Below are 14643 nucleotides of genomic sequence, written 5' to 3' on the forward strand. Positions count from 1 at the left end.
CCCATGCCTGTGCTACCGATGGCTGTAGAGTGGCCTGGGAGTGTGAGGATGACAGGGAACATGGTGCTGTGGGTGGAATGTCACTGGGTCTCTGGACAACAGTGCCAGAGGTTCTTCCATGGCGATCCTGTGAGGAAGCCGAACCAGCTGTGTGTGAGCTGGAGGAAGAGGCTACAACATGAGCTGAAGAGGTGGTAGGTGGTGCTGTAGGTTGGCCTACGTCTTCAGTATGTCTTTGTAACTCCACTACGTGCTTGGTCAGCACATGTTTCCACATATTTGTGGTATTCAGGTTGCTGACACTTTTCCCTCTTTTGACGTTCTGATTACACAGCTTGCATTTGACAAAGCAAATGTCATCAGCAACTGTGTCAAAAAAGGACCACGCACTGCAAGTCCTGGGAGTGCCCGTTTTGGGTTTTGTAAGAGGAATGCTCCTAACGGGTGCCGAAGTGGAGGCTACAGGCAACCAAGTCTGCCCCCTCCCTCTCCCTCCTGTTTTGGCCGTTCTGGGAATCTCTTCCTCAGAGCTGCTCCCACCACCTTCCTGTTCCTCACCCCATGATGGGTCAAGGACCTCATAAATCTACAACCCCCTCTTCAAACACCTGCTTCTCCTGGGTAGTCTCGCCAGCACAGTATGCACCAGAAAGTGGCACCTGAGTTTCATCATCTGATGCGTACTGAGGTGTGCTGACCATAGGCACTGGCCCACCCGCCTCTTCAGATTCAGAGGGACAAAGCAGTTGCGCATCACTGCATACTCCCTCTTCTTCACACTCTAGAATGCTGTTGGCTGGCCCCCTGTTTCCAAGCCAACAGATTCAGAGAACAGAAGTAGAGATGGCTCCTGTCCAGGGCTCTCTGACTGCCTGGGCAATTTGGCAGGTGGTGAAGAGACAGATGGTTGCTCTTCAGTGTTCTGGCCCTGAGAGGATGTGGAAGTAATTGAAGTTGATGCGTTAGCTGCCATCCATCCGACAATGGCTTCACTTTGTTCATCCCGCAGCAGTGGAGTACGGCGAGGTCCTACAAAGCTGTGCATAAAGGACTGTTGCCTGGTAAAACTGGGGGATGCTGACTCACTGGTGTCCGCAACAGGCACAGAATCCCCACGTCCTCTCCCTGCTGAAACTCCATGCCCACGACCACGTGCCTTACTCCCTGCCTTCTTCATCTTGGTAGACTGATAAAGATAGGCAGAAAAGTACAAAGGGGGGGCTTAGTGTGCTTATTCATGAACAGCTGCTAACAGGTATAAGAAACACTAATTTTATAAAGTGTGTGGACTACACTTTAATATGAGCTAATGTGGCCTACACAACTGTCAAGTGGAGTGTTTGGTGAACTTTATTTACGTGTTTTTTTTTCAAAAAAACAAAAAGGATGTGACCAAAGATGTGAAAGCGATAGTATCACAAACTTTTTGGAGCTATTACAATGCAGGAAGGTAACCTACAATGCAATAGATGAGTCTCCAAAAAATAGGGTAATACTAAACTGGCTGCGGCTGCAGGGCACAAGCCAGAAAAAAGGTTCCTCTATCTACTCCTATATACTGTTTGCAACCAACCAATGTAGATGGATACGGACGGAAGCACACTAATAGGAGAAAAAAAATCAGGAAAAATGAGCTGCAATAAAACAAAAAAAGACTATGTATGAGGCAGTGACGCACGCTGAGCGGACTACAACCAGAGGTGCCAGCAGAACACACTACAACGTGAGCTGCACTCACACACAGAGACCTCACAGACAGTAGTGAACAGTGCAGAGAACTGGGCACTAGCACTGAAAGGCTGCAGAAAGGCTCCGCTGTCTACTCCTATAGTGTTTGCTACCAATGTAGATGGATACGGATGGATGCACACTAATAGGAGAATTAATGAAAAATGAGCAGCAATAAAACAAAAATAATTATGTATGAGGCAGTGACGCACGCTGAGCGGCCTACAACCAGAGGTGGCTGCAGGACACACTACAGCGTGAGCTGCACTCACACAGACCTTGCAGACAGCTGTGAACAGCGCTGCAAGGCAAAAGAAAGCTACAGTGATTGATAATGTAGCCTGGGTAAAGCACAATATTATTTTGAAAATCGCTATCTCTAACTGTCCCTCAGAATCTTTAACAGCAGCCTGTCCCTAACTGAATTCACAGCAGAGTGAACCCATAATGGCGGCAGCTTTTATAGTGCATCATGACATCATTTCAGCAGCCAATCACAGCCATGCCATTAGTTAACATGTCTACATGCCTAACAGGATGTGCCCACACTTCTAAGGATTTCTCATTGGCTGAATCAAATCAAACTGGCTCATAGCATTATGGGAACTTCTGATTACGGTATTCGATATGCAAAAATACCCGATATTTGCGGTATCGGAATGCTCAACACTAGTCATGAATAGTGTCCTTACCACCTCAGCTTACAGATCAGGCAATACAGATTATCATTAGAAAAGTGTTGTCCATCTCCTCCAACAATGGGACTTTTGATAACAAAAGCTGACTGTTCATGTCTTCCAAAATATCAAATGTAAGACATTTTTCTGGTGTAGTATGTTTCTTAGTCCCTATGGTGCTATGGGTTAAGGAACTTCGGGTCAGAATGGGCATTTTATTGCCAGTCCTCTCTAGCCATCTCTAGTTAATACTAATACAAAATTAAGAAATAAAATATAGAACTGTCTATATTAAATACATTGACTTAAAAAATGACATGATAAAAATGAAACTATGAAACATTTTTTATGAAATGATTATTTTTATTCATAATAAAATAATTATAATTATTTACAACATAAATAAACTGTAAATATCTATTTATGCTATTTAATTTTCTTTGTACATAAGTTATACATTGTTTTATCACATCTCAATGATATATAGAGATTACATTATGCCTAATTGGCAAACATCTAGTCTAACTTTGGGATACAGTGACACTTTGATGGATCTGTTCCACTATATAGGCTTGTTGAGCCAAGAAATCTAAAGCACATATTGGCATTTGTCTTTCAGCTTGGAGCAGTGATGCCTCTTGATTTGCATAAGTCGAATATTTCAGCACAGGTAATTAATTAAATGCAAACTCTCCATCACCCCTCCTGCCACCCTCAGAAAAATAAATAAAAGTTTGCAGTATAGCTGCAAATAAGTATTGCTTAAAACTGTTAAAAAGGGAAGCATGGGCACATACCGTATTACAGCGGAGGGGAAATCAATGATCATGTTAGAACAGCTTAACCTTGCTGGCCTATGCATATTAATAGATTACTTATGCATCACTTAACCAGCAAGGAAGAGGATTAGTATGATTTGCATTTACTGTCTATTGACATACAGTTTCAAATTCGGAAATGTTTGTGTAAATTTCATTTCCTACTTTTAAGACTTTAAGGAACATTAAAACTTTTAATCCAGAGGTTAGTGCACAAAAACTCATGAATATGTACTAAAATAAAATGTTTTACTTTTACTAATACAAGTAGTTTGTTTAATTCTCTAAAATTCTTTGTGAATTAAATTTAAAATTGGCATGTTTAAAATTGCAGTAACCATGTTTGCATAATTACAATTACTTATTGTGTATTATGCCTGTCACGTCACCGTCAGACTCGGGGCCTGCTGTTCCGCCCTCAGCCACTAGGAGGCGACGGACTGTCACGCCGCTCTCGGGCTCGGGGCCTGCTGTCCAGGCCTCGGCTACCAGGAGGCGCCGGACTGACATGTCATCGTCGAATTCAGGGCCTGCTGTTCCGCCCTCAGCCACTGTGAGGCGCCGTGGCTCGCGCCCGAGTAATGGCGGCAACAGTGAAAGGGCTTCTGCGCAGGCGTCTAGTGGACTCAGACTCCGCTCCTCTGTCAGTCATGAAGGGGTTGGTGCATCGTCATCAGGTCTGGTCCTGGGGGCGGTCCTGATGACATCATCAGCCCGGGAGCCTGTGAGGGATGACCTGATCCCTCAAATACCTTTGGACTGGGCTTGCAAGCGGCCGGATATATTCTTGGTTCCCCTGCGTGTTACTGTGTGAATTGCTGTTGACTGACTCTGACTTTTGCCTGGACTTCTGACTCTGCTTCTGCCTAACGATTCTGTACCTCTGCGACTCTCCTGGTTTATGACTCTGACTTTGGCCTGGATTCTGACTCTGCTTCTGCCTAACGATTCTGTACCTCTGCGACTCTCCTGGTTTATGACTCTGGCTTCGGCCTGGAATCTGACTCTGCTACTGTCTACTGTTTTTGTACCGTTGCTGCCTGACTGGTTTAGTCTCGGATATCATTGCCTCTGTGTCCTGTATTGGAACACCTTTCTGGCGACCGTCCTGCTCTGGTCATTGCTCCTATTCAGACAGTGCCTCCTGGGCTCTGCTATAAATCCAGATCCCTGTATAGGGGTAAAGGGTATCAGTGTTTCTCGGGGTGCTGTCTGGCTGCAGTCCAGACCGCAGGCAGACGTCACATTATATCCGGCCCAAAAAAATAAAACTGCTCTTGTGTCTATACTTAACACATATAAAAGCAGTTTTCCTTACCTTTTTTTTTTTCTTCCTCCTGACTGAGCTGATTCCTGGCCCATACACCTGTTACATTGCACAGCCTGGAAGGTCACTCAGGCTCAAGCATGCTGCAGCCTGGAAGCTTCAAAGAAAATGCTGGCTGTTGGAAATCCACATTCCTGGAGCATCGCCCCCTGGACAGCGCTGGGGGTCAGGTATTGCCTGCAAAAGCGGCCAAACTGTTGTTACCAGTTTCCCTTTCTTTTGCTAAGAAACGTCTGTGTGTGAAGGCTTATGTGGATTGTGGTGCTGCCGGCAACCTTATGGATTTTTTATTTGCTAAGAGTCTGGGTGTACCTCTGCTAAAGCTTAAAGTGCCTATTCAGACTATTACAATTAATGGTACATCTATAGACCAGGGAGGCGTGGAATTCATTACTGACGAAATTTCTATGTCAGTGGGGACATTACATAACGAACAAATGTCATTTTTTGTTATACACAATTTATCAGATCCAGTTGTGTTAGGCATGCCATGGTTGCACCAGCATAATCCAGTTATTGACTGGCGCATAGGTGATATCGTGCGCTGGAGTCCACGGTGTCAGAATCACTGTATGTCACTGTCAGTGAACCAAGTTAAAATTAAAAACCCCTCAATTCCATATGCATTCGGAGATTATGAAGATGTCTTCTCCATAGTGGAGTCTGAGAAACTACCTCCTCATAGAGAGTACGACTGTCCTATAGACTTGGTCCCTGGTGCCCGTCTCCCTAAAGGGAGAATATTCAACCTCTCGGGTCCGGAGCGTGTAGCCATGAATGACTACATAGCAGACAGCCTACGTAAAGGCTTTATTAGACCTTCCACCTCACCTGTAGGAGCTGGGTTTTTCTTTGTAGAAAAAAAAGATGGTGGACTCAGACCATGCATCGATTATCGTGAGCTGAACGCAATTACTGTAAAAAATCAGTACTCGCTCCCACTCATTCCTGATCTGTTTAATCAGCTACTGGGAGCCCGCTGGTTTACTAAACTTGACCTCCGGGGGGCATATAATCTGGTCCGCATAAGAAGCGGTGACGAATGGAAAACGGCCTTTAATACACCTCTTGGTCACTTTGAGTACCTTGTAATGCCGTTCGGACTCAGTAACGCACCTGCCGTATTTCAACACTTTGTCAATGACATTTTCAGGGACATTTGTGGGGTGTATGTCGTCGTGTATCTGGATGACATTTTGATTTATTCGGCTGACCCTGTGACACATGCTCAACACGTCCGTTCGGTATTGCAGAGACTGCGAAAAAACTCCTTGTATGCGAAATTAGAAAAATGTGTTTTTTTTGCTGAAGAGGTACAGTTCTTAGGATACATGGTCTCAGGCAAGGGGTTTCGCATGGACCCTGCCAAGATTCAACCCATTAAGGATTGGGTGCATCCCAAATCGCTGAAAGCGCTGCAGCGGTTTTTGGGATTTGCGAATTATTACCGCAAGTTTATCAGGGGTTTCTCTGAGATTGCCAAGCCACTCACGGACCTTACCCGAAAAGGGGCGGACGTGACTAATTGGAATCCTGAGGCAACCCGAGCTTTTTCTACACTAAAGGAGTGCTTCGTGGCCAACCCGGTGTTGATTCAACCAAACTTGGACCACCCCTTTATTGTTGAAGTAGATGCCTCCGAAGTCGGAGTGGGAGCAGTGCTCTCGCAAGGCACTGCATCCCTCACTCAGCTTCGCCCATGTGCATTTTTCTCCCGCAAATTCTCTGCCACGGAGGGAAACTATGACGTCGGTAATCGGGAATTACTGGCGATCAAATGGGCCTTCGAGGAATGGCGCCACTTCCTCGAAGGTGCCAAACACAAGGTCACTGTTATTACAGACCACAAAAACCTAACCTACCTAGAGTCAGCCAAAAGACTAAATCCCAGGCAGGCTAGGTGGGCCTTGTTTTTCTCCAGGTTTGATTTTATAATCACCTTCCGCCCCGGGACTAAAAATGTGAGGGCAGATGCCCTCTCTCGCAGTTTCTGCCCCACACAGACCGAGGACTGTGAACCAGTCCCAATATTGGCTAATGGAATCGTCGTGTCGGCAGTGTCTTTGGACCTTCTGGAGGAGATCCGTAGGTCTTCAGAGCAAGTTCCTGACACTACGCCCCCCAAAAAATTGTTCGTTCCGGCTAACCTTCGTCTGCAGGTTCTAAAAGAATCACACGACTCTGTCCTGGCAGGCCATCCGGGTCTCAATAATACCACCAGGTTGGTAACTAGGAACTTTTGGTGGCCGACGGTGGTCAAGGACTGTAAGGACTATGTTTCAGCGTGTGAAGTCTGTGCCCGCGCCAAGTCCCTCCATAGTCGCCCTGCCGGCTGGCTTCAGTCCTTGCCCACCCCTGAGAGTCCATGGACCCACATCTCCATGGATTTCATTACAGACCTGCCGCCATCAGATGGGAAAACTTGTATCTGGGTGGTGGTAGACAGGTTCAGCAAGCAGGGACATTTTATTCCCCTGTCTGGGTTGCCTAACTCTGAGACTTTAAGTAAGTTGTTTATCCTGCACATTGTACGTCTGCACGGCATTCCGGCAAATATTGTGTCCGACAGGGGTACCCAGTTTGTCTCGAAGTTCTGGAGGGCATTCTGTAGACGCATTGGTGTGGAGTTGTCCTTTTCTTCGGCATACCATCCCGAAACTCATGGTCAAACTGAGCGTACTAACCAAGCTCTGGAACAATACCTCCGCTGTTATGTGTCAGGACATCAGACCGATTGGGTGGAACATCTGCCATTGGCTGAGTTCGCCCTCAATAATCGATATCAAGACTCCATTAAAACTACGCCTTTCTTTTGTAACCTTGGACTACATCCACGCTTTGGGTCGTTTTCGGCCAGGATGTCGGAGCTCCCTGGGGTGGAGCAAAATATACATCGGCTAAAAACGATTTGGTCTGAGGTTAATTCAAATTTGAAAGGGGCTCAGGTTAGACAGGCTTCGGCTGCAAATAGACGACGATCTAAGGGGCCGCACCTGGGAGTTGGCGACAAGGTTTGGCTCTCTACAAAAAATATCAAGCTTAAGGTACCGTCCGCCAAACTAGGTCCCAGGTTCATCGGCCCATACGAAATTATCGAGGTGGTTAACCCAGTAGCCTTCCGCTTAAAACTTCCACAGTCATTCAAATTGCCTAACGTATTCCACAGGTCTCTCCTCAAACCTTATCGTTCTCCCATTCACCCTGTTCAGTCCCCTCCTCCTCCTGTTTCAGTCGGGGGAGCTCTGGAGTATGAAGTCCAGGGTATCCTTGACTCCCGCCTTGTGAGGGGCTCAGTACAGTATCTGGTACACTGGAAGGGCTACGGCCCAGAAGAAAGGTCCTGGGTTCCTGCAGGGAACGTCCATGCCAAGGCATTAATTAGGAGATTTCATCTTCTTCACCCTGACAAACCGGGTCTTGAGGGTCCGGAGGCCCCTCCTGGAGAGGGGGGTACTGTCACGTCACCGTCAGACTCGGGGCCTGCTGTTCCGCCCTCAGCCACTAGGAGGCGACGGACTGTCACGCCGCTCTCGGGCTCGGGGCCTGCTGTCCAGGCCTCGGCTACCAGGAGGTGCCGGACTGACATGTCATCATCGAATTCAGGGCCTGCTGTTCCGCCCTCAGCCACTGTGAGGCGCCGTGGCTCGCGCCCGAGTAATGGCGGCAACAGTGAAAGGGCTTCTGCGCAGGCGTCTAGTGGACTCAGACTCCGCTCCTCTGTCAGTCATGAAGGGGTTGGTGCATCGTCATCAGGTCTGGTCCTGGGGGCGGTCCTGATGACATCATCAGCCCGGGAGCCTGTGAGGGATGACCTGATCCCTCAAATACCTTTGGACTGGGCTTGCAAGCGGCCGGATATATTCTTGGTTCCCCTGCGTGTTACTGTGTGAATTGCTGTTGACTGACTCTGACTTTTGCCTGGACTTCTGACTCTGCTTCTGCCTAACGATTCTGTACCTCTGCGACTCTCCTGGTTTATGACTCTGACTTTGGCCTGGATTCTGACTCTGCTTCTGCCTAACGATTCTGTACCTCTGCGACTCTCCTGGTTTATGACTCTGACTTCGGCCTGGATTCTGACTCTGCTTCTGCCTAACGATTCTGTACCTCTGCGACTCTCCTGGTTTATGACTCTGGCTTCGGCCTGGAATCTGACTCTGCTTCTGTCTACTGTTTTTGTACCGTTGCTGCCTGACTGGTTTAGTCTCGGATATCATTGCCTCTGTGTCCTGTATTGGAACACCTTTCTGGCGACCGTCCTGCTCTGGTCATTGCTCCTATTCAGACAGTGCCTCCTGGGCTCTGCTATAAATCCAGATCCCTGTATAGGGGTAAAGGGTATCAGTGTTTCTCGGGGTGCTGTCTGGCTGCAGTCCAGACCGCAGGCAGACGTCACAATGCCCTGACGAAGGCTAGCGCTGAAATGCACTTTGGGACCTGGCGCCATTTCACCTGGTTACACAATGTGATCACAATGTGGTTACAAACATATGGATTTAGACAACTTCAGTATTATTTATTTAGCAGCCTTTGGCTTCATCTCGAGCCATATCGATTTGATGGATGAATGATCTGTAAGAAGATTGATCTTTTGCAAGTCTAGATAGGTCCGCCAGGGTCTTTTCCAACATTATTTTAATAGTATCAAGCCATTGGGGTTGCTGATCTTTATATTCTTCTCCAGTGATTGCTTTCTTTGTATGATATTTCCAAAGAAGACAAGTCGAAGCTTGATGATGCCAGCAGCTCTTGTGCACCAGGCTGCATCTCTTCCCTCTGAGTTTTTCAGCTCACTTGACAATTCCTTGCTAATCCAGATACTAGTGCCTGGGTTGTTTCTGATTGTCTCCACCCTGAGATTCTGATTGGCTCCCTCCTGAGTCCTGATTGGCTCCACCATATTTGAATGCCCTACTTAAACTTTGCATTGCAGTTCTTTCCTTGCGTGATTATTGAGCTCCAAGCCTTTAGTCAAGTTTTCCTTTCTCCTACTGCTTCTTCCAAGTTTATACTGCTGCTACCATGTACCGACCCCTGGCTATTTCTGACTGCGCAACCTTCTTATCCTTTAACTACATTGCTTCTTCTGTGTACCGACCCCTGGCTTGTCCTGACTATGCAACCTGCTGATCCATTAACTACATTGCTGCTCCATGTACCAACCCCTGGCTATTTCTGACTATGATAACTGCCGGTGCTGCCCCTAGTGGTTGCAAATACCACTACTCTAACTCAGGTCAGTCCTTATCATGTGATTCTTGCTTCAAGTGGCTTGATTTGTTCCATGATTGATTTGCATGTTCTTCTTGCCATCCATTTTATTGATAAAATCCTTCTGGAGCACCACATTTCGAAGGTGTCTATTCTGTTTCTGTTTTGTTTCTTTATCATTCAGGTTTCACATCAATATATTACCATAGAAAAGTCCAAGCTACTGTATGTACAAGCCATGTCTTTGTCACCAGTAAAATGTTCCTCGATTTGAAGACTTTGTCCAGTGACTTCATTGTTGATTTGCCCATATCTAATCTCCTATTGACTCCCGACGTTGACGCTGCATCTTGAGCGATCATTGATTTGAGTACATTGAAGTCATTTGCAATTTCCAGTTCATCGCCTTCCATCTCAAATGTTTCCCAGTCATACCTGGCAGTAGTCAATATTAGAGTTGAGCGAAACGGGTCGAAAAAATTCAAAAGTCGCCGACTTTTGGCAAAGTCGGGTTTCATGAAACGAAACCCGACCCTAGGATGAGGTCGGCCACGAGGTCGGCGACTTACGCGCCAAAGTCGCGTTTCAAAAGTTTGTTTTGCGCTCTTTTTCAGCCAATCAGGATCCACGGACACTGTGGGCAACGTGATGACCTAGGCACGGGTCACCACCATCTTTCAGAAGGGCATGCAAGTGATTGGCTTGCTTTGGTGGGCGTCACAGGGGGTATAAAAGGGCGTGCACGCCGACCGCCATCTTACTTCTGCCGATCTTAGTATAGGGAGAGGTTGCTGCTGATTCTGTAGGGAGAGCGTTAGGCAGGGAAGAAGACAAAAAAACTGCTTCTGCTGCTAGCGATTTGGCCTGCACAACACACAAGTCACTGTGTGTGCAGTGCAAGGGGAGGCTATATTGTGGTGTATCAGTGGTGTTGGTTGTTGGGATGCCTTTTAAGGCTACCTGACACGCTGGCATTGCTGTTTACCCACTGCTCCGCAAACTGCTTTTTTAAAAGCAATCCAATCTCCCTTATCCTCTAGTCACTTTTGTCACAGCTGTGCCATCGAGCCTGTCACATAGCGCTCAGATATCAGTGGGCCTCACACAATCCACAAGTGTCCAGTGTCCAAAAGTGTGCGCAGAGATTCAAAATCTCCATTATCCTCTCGTCACTTTGGTCACAGGCAGCTGTGCCATCGAGCGTGTCACATAGCGCTCAGATATCAGTGGGCCTCACACAATCCACAAGTGTCCAGTGTCCAAAAGTGTGCGCAGAGATTCAAAATCTCCATTATCCTCTCGTCACTTTGGTCACAGGCAGCTGTGCCATCGAGCGTGTCACATAGCGCTCAGATATCAGTGGGCCTCACACAATCCACAAGTGTCCAGTGTCCAAAAGTGTGCGCAGAGATTCAAAATCTCCATTATCCTCTCGTCACTTTGGTCACGGGCAGCTGTGCCATCGAGCGTGTCACATAGCGCTCAGATATCAGTGGGCCTCACACAATCCACAAGTGTCCAGTGTCCAAAAGTGTGCGCAGAGATTCAAAATCTCCATTATCCTCTCGTCACTTTGGTCACAGGCAGCTGTGCCATCGAGTGTGTCACATAGCGCTCAGATATCAGTGGGCCTCACACAATCCACAAGTGTCCAGTGTCCAAATGTGTGCGCAGAGATTCAAAATCTCCATTATCCTCTCGTCACTTTTGTCACAGGCAGCTGTGCCATCGAGCCTGTCACATAGCGCTCAGATATCAGTGGGCCTCACACAATCCACAAGTGTCCAGTGTCCAAAAGTGTGCGCAGAGATTCAAAATCTCCATTATCCTCTCGTCACTTTGGTCACAGGCAGCTGTGCCATCGAGCCTGTCACATAGCGCTCAGATATCAGTGGGCCTCACACAATCCACAAGTGTCCAGTGTCCAAAAGTGTGCGCAGAGATTCAAAATCTCCATTATCCTCTCGTCACTTTGGTCACAGGCAGCTGTGCCATCGAGCGTGTCACATAGCGCTCAGATATCAGTGGGCCTCACACAATCCACAAGTGTCCAGTGTCCAAAAGTGTGCGCAGAGATTCAAAATCTCCATTATCCTCTCGTTACTTTGGTCACAGGCAGCTGTGCCATCGAGCGTGTCACATAGCGCTCAGATATCAGTGGGCCTCACACAATCCACAAGTGTCCAGTGTCCAAAAGTGTGCGCAGAGATTCAAAATCTCCATTATCCTCTCGTCACTTTGGTCACAGGCAGCTGTGCCATCGAGCGTGTCACATAGCGCTCAGATATCAGTGGGCCTCACACAATCCACAAGTGTCCAGTGTCCAAAAGTGTGCGCAGAGATTCAAAATCTCCATTATCCTCTCGTCACTTTGGTCACAGGCAGCTGTGCCATCGAGCGTGTCACATAGCGCTCAGATATCAGTGGGCCTCACACAATCCACAAGTGTCCAGTGTCCAAAAGTGTGCGCAGAGATTCAAAATCTCCATTATCCTCTCGTCACTTTGGTCACAGGCAGCTTTGCCATCGAGCGTGTCACATAGCGCTCAGATATCAGTGGGCCTCACACAATCCACAAGTGTCCAGTGTCCAAAAGTGTGCGCAGAGATTCAAAATCTCCATTATCCTTTCGTCACTTTGGTCACAGGCAGCTGTGCCATCGAGCCTGTCACATAGCGCTCAGATATCAGTGGGCCTCACACAATCCAAAAGTGTCCAGTGTCCAAAAGTGTGCGCAGAGATTCAAAATCTCCATTATCCTCTCGTCACTTTGGTCACAGGCAGCTGTGCCATCGAGCGTGTCACATAGCGCTCAGATATCAGTGGGCCTCACACAATCCACAAGTGTCCAGTGTCCAAAAGTGTGCGCAGAGATTCAAAATCTCCATTATCCTCTCATCACTTTGGTCACAGGCAGCTGTGCCATCGAGCGTGTCACATAGCGCTCAGATATCAGTGGGCCTCACACAATCCACAAGTGTCCAGTGTCCAAAAGTGTGCGCAGAGATTCAAAATCTCCATTATCCTCTCGTCACTTTGGTCACAGGCAGCTGTGCCATCGAGCATGTCACATAGCGCTCAGATATCAGTGGGCCTCACACAATCCACAATTGTCCAGTGTCCAAAAGTGTGCGCAGAGATTCAAAATCTCCATTATCCTCTCGTCACTTTGGTCACAGGCAGCTGTGCCATCGAGCGTGTCACATAGCGCTCAGATATCAGTGGGCCTCACACAATCCACAGGTGTCCAGTGTCCAAAAGTGTGCGCAGAGATTCAAAATCTCCATTATCCTCTCGTCACTTTGGTCACAGGCAGCTGTGCCATCGAGCGTGTCACATAGCGCTCAGATATCAGTGGGCCTCACACAATCCACAAGTGTCCAGTGTCCAAAAGTGTGCGCAGAGATTCAAAATCTCCATTATCCTCTCGTCACTTTGGTCACAGGCAGCTGTGCCATCGAGCGTGTCACATAGCGCTCAGATATCAGTGGGCCTCACACAATCCAAAAGTGTCCACTGTCCACAAGTGTGTGCAGAAATTCTAAATCTCCCCTGTCCTATAGACACCTTGTACCTTGTTTTACATTACTATATAGTTTGTTGGATTTTGTCTACATTTCTACCAAAAATGAGGAAAGCTGGTGGAAGAGGCCGTGGAATTGGGCGGGGGTTGGCAGCTGGTAATGATGGTGTTGGTGGTGGATCTGATGGTAGTGGCAAGAGCAAAATAGGACCGAATGCAGGAGGTGCTGACCCTGCGTCATCGTCTGGCTACATAAGGCCTCGAACGCTTAGTTTTCTAGGAGTTGGCAAACCGCTTTTAAAGGCAGAGCATCAGGAAAAAGTTTTGTCTTACATTGCTGACTCAGCCTCCAGCTCTATCGCCTCCTCTTCTTCAGTTGTAAAAAGTAAAAGCACTGAGTCGTCATTGGAGGCTCATGTTCATGAACCACACCTTTCCTTGTGTCCTTCACCCCAACCAAGATTGAAGGATGACGCAGGCCATACTACTGATTACTCCATGGAGCTGTTTTCACATACCATGCCTGGATTATCAAGTGAAATGGTGAATTACCCAGGCCAAGATGAATCTGACATGGAGTGCACTGATGCACAGCCGCTGATGGATGATTCTGCTGGTACATTCACTCAGAGCACTACATTGTCCTCGCAGTGTACAGAGCCAGATTTTGACCCTGATGAGACTCAGGTGCCCCTTCCCGCACACTATACCACCATACACGGTGACACAGAGAAAGGTGCACATGACATAGAAGAGGAGGTGATGGATGACCCAGTTGTTGACCCAGATTGGCATCCATTGGGGGAAGAGGGTGCTGCTTCCAATAGCTCAGATGAGGAGCATCCACAGCAGACATCGACATCGCAACAGCTGTTATCTGGCAGGCCAGGAGCACTCCAAAGACAGGTTCCAAACATCAAAAGAGTTGCTGGACAGCTTGTCCAGAGGGTCAAAAGATCACAGCGTGCTAGGCCGCAAAATGTCTGCCAAAGTAGGAAGAGTGCAGTGTGGCACTTTTTTGAACAAAATCCTCATGATCAGGCCAAGGTTATCTGTAAGAAGTGCGCAAAGACCTTTAGCCGAGGGAAAAATCTGAAAAATTTGAATACCAGTTGCATGCTTAGACATTTAACCAGCATGCACTTGCAAGCGTGGACACAACACCAAACCTCAAGTGCCACATGTGCAACTGATCACAACGAAGGTAGTCAGCAACGCTACATTGTTTCCCCCACTGTAAGCCCACCGGTTAGCACAGCAGCAAATGTTGAGGTGTCGTTGCAAGACACACGATGTGTCCCCCTATCGAGCAGCTAGTGGAAAGCGTCAGCAGGCTGTGTTGCAGATGATGTGCTTGGG

This window comes from Dendrobates tinctorius, unplaced genomic scaffold (genome assembly GCF_039654945.1).
Source record: "Dendrobates tinctorius isolate UK_male_01 unplaced genomic scaffold, ASM3965494v1 ptg000134l, whole genome shotgun sequence".
NCBI lineage: Eukaryota > Metazoa > Chordata > Amphibia > Anura > Dendrobatidae > Dendrobates > Dendrobates tinctorius.